Here is an 11,025-nt window from a genome sequence, read left to right on the forward strand (position 1 = left end):
TTTAAATGATAGAACTTCAAAAGCCTGGTTAAGGGTGTGAGGAAATTCTAGGCATAGAGAACACCATGAGAGAAAAAACGGTCAGGACATCTATGATGGAGGTTGAATGTTTCAGTTTGGGTAGAGAATAAAATTGAGTACACAGAGAAGATTAGTGAACCATAAAACCAGTTAAATAAGCTGGTGACAAATTTTAGTGAACTCTGAATGCTAGGCTGAGTGATTTTTACTTTACAGGCAACTGAAATCCACTGCAGCTTTGTGAGTGGAGTAACATTATTAGATCTGTATTGAAGCAGCCATCATTTGGCATCAGTGGGATAATGGTAAAAAAAAAAAGACCTAATATGATGGTATATATATATATATATATATATATATATATATATATATATATATATATATATATATGTAGCAGTGAAGTCCTTTGCTAGAGTTGTGACTGTGGAAATAGAGAGGAGACATAATTTATGAAGTTTAGCAGAGTGAAAAAAGGATGACAATATGTCACTATAGAATACCCACTCCCTAAAGCCACTTTTTAGGTATTACAAATTTTTCTACATCCTAATGAAGGCTCCTACACTTCCTCTTAAAATCTGACATCCAGACAATACATTTGCCACTCAACATTTTCCAACAACTTCAAGTTAAGAGAACAAGAAAAATAAAATTTTAGAAACAAAAATATTTCAGCCAATAGAATGAGTTTGCCAAATTTACTGTCCTTCATCCCTTAGAGATGATTGGAGTACTAAAGGAAGGTAAAAGTGTTTTGTTTTTTAAATTTTTTTCCTACCTCATGGTTAAGGTGCTGAGGAAACAGAATACTTTTAAGTTGGCATGAAAAACTTTAAAAATATTGTTTAGTTGGAAAACTGCCACATCAGCTATTAAAAGAAAAAAACTAATTGCAAGAACCTAGATTTATGAAAAGCTTCATGAAATTCTCAGTGTGTTCTGTAATAATGATTGCAAGTTTTGTGCTATTCTTTGTATATGAAAGTAAAGCTAATAATTCATTATTCACAGGACACATACTTGTAGTTTTTGCCCCCTCCCCCCCCCCTGGTAGTGTTGATGGACTTGCAAAGAGTTATCCAGACTCTTTCTCTCCAACCTCTCATTACAAACATAGATTTATGAGACAGTTGGCTAGGATTAGGGCTTTAGTTGATGGCTAAGGAAGAGAGCAAAGCTAATTGGCCCATGAAAGACTAAATCCATGACCTTTTCTTAAGCCCCAGGACTATTTCAATAAGTCAGGAACTTTCACGTGACAAATTTCCTTTAAGATCCATGACATGAGAATACTTATCAAATAAGTATTGGTGAAGATTTCAAAATAGTTATCCAAACCTCCTGAAGGAGGTACAAAATCTTTTAGTTCTAAGTCATTATTCATTAAAGGGATAGACAATACAATCTCATGTCATTAGGGCAAGCAACTAAAGACACAAGGGAAATTTATCATGATTGTCATTAATATGACAGAATCAACTTTATTCAAGCAGGAGTCTTTTTGGTCCTATGTTATTTTATATTTGTTTTAATATTTGGGTAAGAGAAAATATGACATAAAGAAGACAAAGAGCATGGTTGAATGGCTAACAACTGACTACAGATATCCACAAAGGTCTTTACAAGTAAGAACACTGAGCCAAATATAAAATAATAAAATTTATCATAGACAAATAGACATATTCAAAAAAGAACTCCAAAAATTTAAGAGAGGACCACACCTCGTTAGATAGTGCTTCAATATTAAATGAGTGTGACTGTGACACATGGCTGCTATAAAAGATAATGTAGACTTTTCTTGGGACAGAGCCAAGATGGCAGAGGAATGGAAGAAACCTCTCAGACATCTCCACACAATCACTTCCTAAACCTCCAAATAATGCCATAAAGCATTGCCTAGAGCAGCAGAACCCACAAAAGGACAGAGTGTGATCATTTTTCTGGCAAAGATGGCTTAGAAGGTGAGCAGGAAAGGTCTGTTGTACCAAGGTGGGAGTGGAGCCCAGACCCAGGCTGCAACAACACTGATCCAGCCCCAGGCAGGCTGCACCAAAGAAAGTGATCTCTGGAGCTTCTGAATAGGCTGCAGCTGTGGCTACTTCTGAAATTCAGCTCATATTTTGGTGAGAGGGTCAAGTGACTGGTCAGGGGGAGATTACAGAGGTCACTACTGGAACTGAGGTGGAACTCAGTTGTCTTGCCTGTGCTGGAAAACAGGAAGCAGTCTTGAATAATGGGCCCAGGTGCGGGAGGGGTGCAGGCATGCCCAAAGCTAACAACCATAGTGAGACAGAATTGTGTTTCCAGGGTAAAAAGCAAGCAAACCTGGGGCTATTTACAGACCAGAGCACAGGCCAGGGGAGTGAAGAACCTGAAGCTCCTTAAATTGATCCCCCTGGGAGCCCCAGAAGCTTGGGACAGTGTGTCCTGGAGGCAAGGCCCCACTTTAAGAGGAGTTAAAAGTCAGGAAATATGCTAGATACCCATTATCATCTCTATTATTTAATATTGTATGAGAAATGTTAGCTTTAGCAATAAGAGAAGAAAAAGGAATTAGAATAGGCAAAAAGGAAACAAAACTATCACTCTTGGAAGATGATAAGATGGTATACTTAGAGAATCCCAAAGAATCAACTAAATAACTGCTTGGAACAATTAACAACTTGAACAAAGTTGCAGGATATAAAATAAATCCACATAAATCATCAGCATTCTATACATGACCAACAAAGTCCAGCTGGGAGAGACTGAAAGAGAAATTCCATATAAAGCAATGGTAGACAATATGAAATATTAGGGAATCTCCTTTCCAAGACAAACCCAGGAACTCTATGAACACAATTACAAAACACTTTACACACAAATCAAATCAGATTTAAATAATTGGAAAAATATCAATTGCTTATGGATGGGCCAAGCTCATATAATAAAAAAATGGCCATTCTACCTAAATTAATTTACTTATTCAGTGCCATGCCGACCAGATTACCTAAAAATTATTCTGTAGAGTTAGAAAAAATAATAGCAAAATTCATCTGGAAAAACAAAATATCAAGAATATCAAGGGAACTAACGAAAAAAATGCATAGGAAGGTGGGCTAGCTGTGCCAAATCTGGAGCTTTACTATAAAGTGGCAGTCATCAAAACTATTGATACTGGCTAAGAAATAGAGTGGTGGATCAATGGAATAGGTTAGGCACAGGAAACACAGTAGTAAATTACTTTAGTAGTGTACTGTTTGATAAACCCAAAGACTGCATCTTCTGGAAGAGGAACTCAATATTCAACAAAAACTGCTGGGAAAACTGGAGGATAGTATGGCAGAAACTAGTCATAGACCAACATCTTACACCCTATAGTAAAATAAAGTCAAAATGGGTACATGATTTAGACATAAAAGGTGATACCATAGTAAATTAGGAGAGGAATAAATGATTTACCTCTCATATCTATGGAAAGAGGAACATTTTATGACCAAACAAGAGATAAAGAATATTATGAAATGCAAAATGGATGATTTTAATTACATTAAATTAAAAAGCTTTTGTACAAACAGAAGCAATGCATTCAAAATTAGAAGGGAGGCAGAAAGCTGAGAAAAAACTTTTTATAGCCAGTATTTCTGATAAAGGCCTCATTTCTAAAATATATAGGGAACTAAATCAAATTTATAAGAATCCAAGTCATTCCCCAATTGAGAAATGATCAAAAGATATGAACAGGCAGTTTTCTGATGAAGATTAAAAGCTATCTATTGTCATATGTACAAATGCTCTAAATCACTATTGATTAGATGCAAATTAAAACAACTCTGAGGTACCACCTGACACCTATCAGATTGGCTAATATGACAAAAAAGGAAAAGAATAAATGCTGGAGAAGCTTTGAAAAAATTGGAAAACTAAAGCATTGTTGGTGGAGCTGTGAACTGATCCAACCATTCTGGAGAACAATTTGGAACTATGCCCAAAGGGCTATGATGCTGTGCATACCCTTTTACCCAGTAATACCACTACTAGGTCTTTTCCCCAAAGAGATCTTAAAAAGGGGGAAAGGACCCACATGTACAAAAATATTTATAGCTGCTCGTTTTGTGGTGGCAAAGAATTGGATATTGAGGGGATGCCCATAAATTGGAGAATAGCTGAAGAAGTTGTGGTATATGAATGTAATGGAATACTATTGTTCTGTAAGAAACTATAAGCAGGCAGATTTCAGAGAAACCTGGAAGGACTTACATGAATTGATTTTGAGTGATGTGAGCAGAACCAGTAGAACATTGTACACAGTATCAACAAGATTTTGTGTTGATCAACTGTGATGGAGTTGACTCTTCTTAGCAATATGATGGTCCAAGATAGTTCCAAAGGATTCATGATGGAAAATGCTCTCCAAATTCAGAAAAAAAAGAATTATGGAATCTAGATGCAGATTGAAGCATACTCTATTTATTTTTGTTTTTTTTTTCCTTTTGGAGGCTTTTTCCTTTTTGCTCTTATTCTTCTTGCACAGCATGACTAATGAAGAAATATGTTTAATGTGATTGTACATATATAACCTATATTGGATTGCAAGCTGTCTTGGGGAGAGGGGAGGAAGGGAGAAAACATTGAAACTAGAAACCTTATAAAAACAAAATTTGAAAACTATCTCTACATGTAACTGGAAAATAATAAAATACTTTTATGTAAAGAAAAATAGGGTAGAAAAAGTGGACAGAAAAAAATGCAGACCATTGAAAATTACTTTAGTGACAAGAAAGATCAAAATACATGCTCACAAGAAGGTAACAAAGTCAAGGGTCCTACATTCAAAGCTTCCAAGAAAAAAAACATGAATTGGTCTCAGGCTATGGAAGTGCTCAAACAGGATTTTGAAGATAAAGTAAGAAAGGTAGAGGAAAAACAGAAAGAAAAATGGGAATGATGCCAGAAAGTCATGAAAAAAAAAGATAATGTAACAGTAATATGACAGTAACTGTTCTGCTCTCCACCCTAAGGTAAATTATATAACATTTCATTCTTCCTCCATGGTTCTCTAGTACCCTTAGGGAAGTTTGGTATGTATGTAGTCTTTTTCACTGACTCAAAGTCCCACAAACTATGTTTCCTCAATTTTCAGCAACATTTGTACCCAGTTCCATTTAACTACTTAATTGTCAGATTAGCTTTTACAGAGAAATATTTACTTCAGAGAATAGGAAGAACTACATAAACAACATTCTTTTGCTTCACATTACCTCATTCTCTGGAGAAGCAATAGAGTATAGCTTAGCTCAATTCCTATAGAGCATAGTGCCAGCAACTTCTAAGTCCACTAGGCACTCAGGCTTCCCAAGATTTCCCTGCTGGAAAAGAAGAAACATTTGGCCAAGAATCCTGCCCACAATATCACCATAGTTTAAGCTCCTGCATCTGTGGTTCCTCTCAGTGCATTAAGAACTGAAAATGAATGGCTGAGCCAAGATGATGGTGGAAAGGCAATTACTTAACTGAGCTCTCTTCAAGATCACTCCAAATACCTTCAAATAATGCCATAAGATAACATCTATAGCACCAGAACCCACAAAAAGACAGGATAAAATAATTTTCCATTCAGAGACAACTTAGAAGATCGGCAGGAATGGTCTATTGAACTGGGGTGAGAATAGAGCTAAGGGAGTGCCAATGCAGACCCAGCCCCACCCACAGCAAACCAGGCTTTGGGAGCCTTAGAACCAGCAATGGCTGAACTGCTTCTGAAACTCACCTTACAGATGGTAAGGGGGTCAAAGAATTGGCCAGAAGGAGATTACAAGCATCTCTTGGCTAGAACTGAGGCAGTACTCTGTTGTTTTGCCCATACTTGGATCCAGGTCACAGTCTTATGGTGGTCCCAGGTAGGGGAGGAGCTCAAGCACAGCAGAGCTTTCAGCAACAGTAGAACAGAATTCTGTTCATAGTTCCAGGGCAGAAAAGCAAGACCACAGTTGCAGACCAGAGCACAGGCCAGGAGAGTAGTAAACATATCTCTCCTTAAATTGTTTCAACTTGGAAGAACTAAAAACTTATAAATTCCTAGAAGTATCTCTGAAAACAGCTGCTAAACCCTCTGAAGCTTGGAACACTATGCCCTCCACTCTGGAAGCAGCACTCCACTTTAACAAAGAGCTAAAAGTAAAGAAATAGTCTGGGAAATTGAGAAAACAGAAAAAAAAATCCAGATCATAGGAAGTTTCTATGGTGACAGGATCAAAATACAACCTCACATGAAGATAATAAAGTCAAATCTCCTACATCCAAAGCTCCCAAGAAAAATATGAAATGGGCTCAAGCCATAGAAGTACTCAAAAAGGATTTTGAAAATAAAGTAAGAGAGGTAGAGGAAAAAAATGAAAGAGAAATGAGAGTGATACAAGAAAATCATAAAAGAAAAGTCAGCAGCTTGGTAACAAACAAACAAACAAACAAAAAATACTGATGAAAGCTAAATTAGCCAAATGGAAAAAGAGGTACAAAAGTTTTCTGAATAAAATAACTCCTTAAAAATTAGGATTTAGAAAATGGAAGAGAATGACTTTATGAGAAATAAAGAAAAAATACATCAAAACCAAAAGAATGAAAAATATATGGTAATGGGAAATATCTCATTGGGAAAAAAACAAGCCTAGGAATCATCTTCCAAGAAATTGTCAGGGGAAATTGTTTTGATATTCTAGAACTGAAAGGTAAAATAGAAATTGAAAGAATCCACAAATAACCTCCCAAAAGATATCCTAAAATGAAAAATCCCAGCAATATTATAGTCAAATTCCAGGGGTCTCAGATCAAGGAGAAAATATTGCAAGCAGCCAGAAACAATTCAAGTCTTGTGGAGCCAGTCAGGATAACACAAGATTTAGCAGCTTCTACCTTTAAGGATGAGAAATCTTGGAATATGATATTCTGGAGGGCAAAGGAATTGGGATTACAAGCAAGAATCACCCAGCAAAACTGATTATAATCCTTCATGGAAAAAATGGGAATTCAATGAAAGAGAGGACTTTCAGGCATTCTTGATGAAAAGACCTGAGCTGAATAGAAAATTTGACTTTCAAAAACAAGACCCTAGAGAAGCTTAAAAAGGTAAACAGGAAAAAGAAATCATAAGGGATATTAAAAATTTTAAATCCTTACATTCCTACATGGGAAGATGATACTTATAACTCATAATAACATTTTCATTATTAGGGCAGCTGTGTGGATTTATATTTAGACAGAGGGCACAGGTGTGAGTGGAATAAGAAGAGATGACATCTTTAAAAATAAATTTGGTAAATAAATAAGATAAAATTGATTAGAGAGGAATGCACTAGGAGAAAGGGAACAGAAGAGATGGAATGGGATAAAGTATCTCACATTAAAGAAGCAATAAAAACCTATATAGTGCAGGGGAAGATGGGCCAGTGCTGGGGAGTGAGTGAACCTTACTCTCATCAGAATTGGCTCAAAGAAGAAATAACATACACACTCAATTGGGTATAGTAATTTATCTTATACTGAAGGAAAGTAAGAGAGGAATCGGATAAGAAGGGAGGGGGTAAAAAAGGGACGGCAGATTGGGGGAGGGGGCCATCAGAAGCAAAACACTTTTGAGGAGGGATAGGGTGAAAGGAGATAGAGAATAAAGTAAATGTCATGGGGACAGAATATAATGGCAGGAAATCGTTAACAATAGTAACTGTGAAAAAAAATTTAAACAAGTTTTTATGACAAAGGCCCAATTTCTCAAACACATAGAGAACTGAGTCAAATTTATTAGGATGAGAACCATTTCCCAATTGATAAATGATCAAAATATATGAAAGTGTTTCAGATGAAATAATCAAAGCTGTTTATAGTCATATGAAAAAAAGTGCTATGACTCACTATTGATTAGAAAGATGCAAGGCAAAACACTTCTGGGTTACTACCTTATACCTATTGGACTGGATAATAGGACAGCAGAGGAAAATTATGAATATCATAGGAGATGTGGGGGAAATAATTTGAAATTGAGGAGATGCCCATCAATTGGGGAATGGCTGAACAAATTATAGAATGAGATTATTATAGAACACTACTGTGCTATAAGAAATGATGAGCAGGATGCTCTAAGAAAAATCTGGAAAGACTTACATGAGCTGAGGCAAAACAAAATTTACTATATACAAAGTTAGAGCAATATTATAAGATGATCATCTGTGAGTGGTTTAGCTATTCTCAGCAACCCAATGATCTAAGACAACTGTGAAGGATTTATGTAAAATGCCATCTGTCTCCAGAGAAAGAACTAATGGTATCTGAATATAGATTGAAGCAACATTTATTAGTTTCTTTTTCTTAATGTTTTTCTGTTTTCTTTCACAACCTAACAAAAACATCTTGCAAGCCTATACATGTATAACTTATATTAAATGTCTTGCATTTGTGGGGGAAGGGGGTAGAGGGAGGGAGGAAGAGATTTGGAAGAAAAAGTTTTAAAAATGGACATTGAAATTATTTTTACATTTAATTGGAGGAAGATTATGAAAAATAAATTAAATTAATTTGTTAAAACAATAACTGAACAAAAAGAAATTAAATAGTTCAAATCTCCATGCTCATTTCTTAGAGCCACAGGACCTAAAAATTAGAGGAGAGAATGTAGCCCTCCTTCCCATCCAACTCAGTTTATTATAACTAAACTGTTGGTGAAGAGATCCTTTACCAACTCAATGCAGCTGAAAAGAGGAGGAGAATATTTCAGTCTCATAAAGATAAAGACCCTATTCTGGCTATGAAGGCAGTGAAAAGAGCTGTTTCTACTCATGTGCATAATGCACAATGTTTTCTTCCAAAAGCAGGTCTCTTGTATCTCCCATGTGGGCACCTGAATTGTGGGTAGTCTGAGTATTCATCACACATTTATTACCTTAAGACACATTAAAGATATCAGACTAAGGAGGAGCTAGTTTCTCTGTATTTAGATCTGATCAGACACATATAGTGTGTTATGTTCAGGTCTGGGTACCATATTTTAGGATGGACATAAAAAGCTGAGTAGCATTCAGAGGAGTGCAATCAGCATGTTGCCTGGACTTAAGAGAATCCCATAAAAGGTCAGTTAAAGAAACTGGGAAAATTTAGCCTATAAAAGATTTGTAAATTACATAATACTTGTATTTAATTCTTAATAAGTTAATCACATGAAGTAAAATTCGACTTTTTCTGATTGATCTGAAAATGCAGACATGTTTATATATGTGTGTGTGTGTAGCAATTAAAAACAAATTACAAAGAGGCAAATGTATGTCTGGTATAAGAATCAAATAATTATATGTAAATAATTATAAATTAATCATAATTATGAATTGGTTATCATAATTAAATAAATTAAAATACTTCAATAATTTTTAATTTAAATAATTTTATAATTAGTATGTAGATGAGCTGACTTAGGACATCATGGATTTCCTTTTACTGAAAGTAGATAATCAAGGAATATTTATCGAGCAAGTTATAGAGAAGGATCTTGTTCAAGTATAGAGTAATATGTGTAGGTCCAGTCTGCCAATTAGCTGTATCTCTTGTGGTAAAGTCATGTTCAGTAGATTTAAATAGTGTATTTGTGATGCCTATATTTTGACCAACTTCACCTTCATTAAAACTAATGTCACAGGTGCCATTACTTGCTCATGTTAAATGGTACTATTATAATTAAAGTGTCTGCCTTTTTTCACCAGATGTTTCACACTGCCTAGACCTAACTGCTCTGAATGACCTATACACTGTGATCTTCAGCACTTTCTGGCCAATGTAGAATCAAAGAAAATAGTCAAATCTTTACAGTCAGATAGCTGAGATATAGTAATTTAATGTACACTAGAAAGACCATCTCTGCCAAAGAGATCTCTTATTTTGACTGTCAAAATCGCTGAAATTTTACCATTATTACTGAGCCATTTCTTTGGGTCTTAAATATGATCTTAAACATCATCATAAACTTTGGGTCTTAAACATGATCACAATTTTGGGTTTGGGAGGGATTTTATAGATAATCTATCCTACACTTCTCATTTTAGACATTAGGAAACTGAATTTCTAAGAGTTGAAATGACTTGCCTTTAAGGGCAAGTAAATGGGAGAGGAGGGATTTTTAACCCAGGTCTTCTGATATTAAATATAACTCTTTCCAACTGTGCCATACTGTCTCTACAGAAGTCTCCTATGAGAATGTTATACACATAAAAAAGAAAGTTGAATCCTATTCAATTGCTTTTAAACTCTGAAATCTATATGAGTCAAGGGCTAAATAGAATTTGGCAAAGGATAATATTCTCGCAGGATAGAAGCCAAAAAGAATGGGAAGAATAGCTTTGAAAGGGGAAATGGGACAGTGCCAAAGATAAAGTTCCATTTAATTAAAATGTTGCTTATTTTCTAGCCCTTAGGTTATTACTGGAAGATAACTATGTATTCTTCCATTTGTGAAGGCAATATTTCATATTCTACTCATAAATATGCTCTATTATATTGCTATATAAACTAGTGCTCCTATGTCAGTCAGAGAAATGATTTGGGGAGAGAATTTCCAGAACAATTTATCAAAAGAGAAATGTGGAAAACTTGAAGAAGCTTTAAAGGAGACAAACATTTGAATGCATTTATTCATGTTGGGCAATTTACTCACACTTGTATAGGAAGATGATTGAAAAGTTGAAAAAGTAGGACTATGTGAGAAGGTTAATAAAAATTGGGTGGTAATTTTAACTTTGAGAAAGAAATGATTAATTATAAATGGCTTCAAATGAACTGTTTATATGCAAGAGGATCACAAGTATGTGTTTCTTATCTGCAGAACTTATGCATCAAGGAAAACAATGAATACAAATTTTAGCAGTAGGAAGAATCATCCCTACTCCTAGCACCTCTAATGATGTAATAATTATTGTGAAGGGCACAGGGTTTGGAGTCAGAGGACAGGGATTCAAATTCCAATCTTATCATTTTTTGTGAACCTGACAA

Source organism: Dromiciops gliroides, chromosome 5, assembly GCF_019393635.1.
Source record: "Dromiciops gliroides isolate mDroGli1 chromosome 5, mDroGli1.pri, whole genome shotgun sequence".
Lineage (NCBI taxonomy): Eukaryota > Metazoa > Chordata > Mammalia > Microbiotheria > Microbiotheriidae > Dromiciops > Dromiciops gliroides.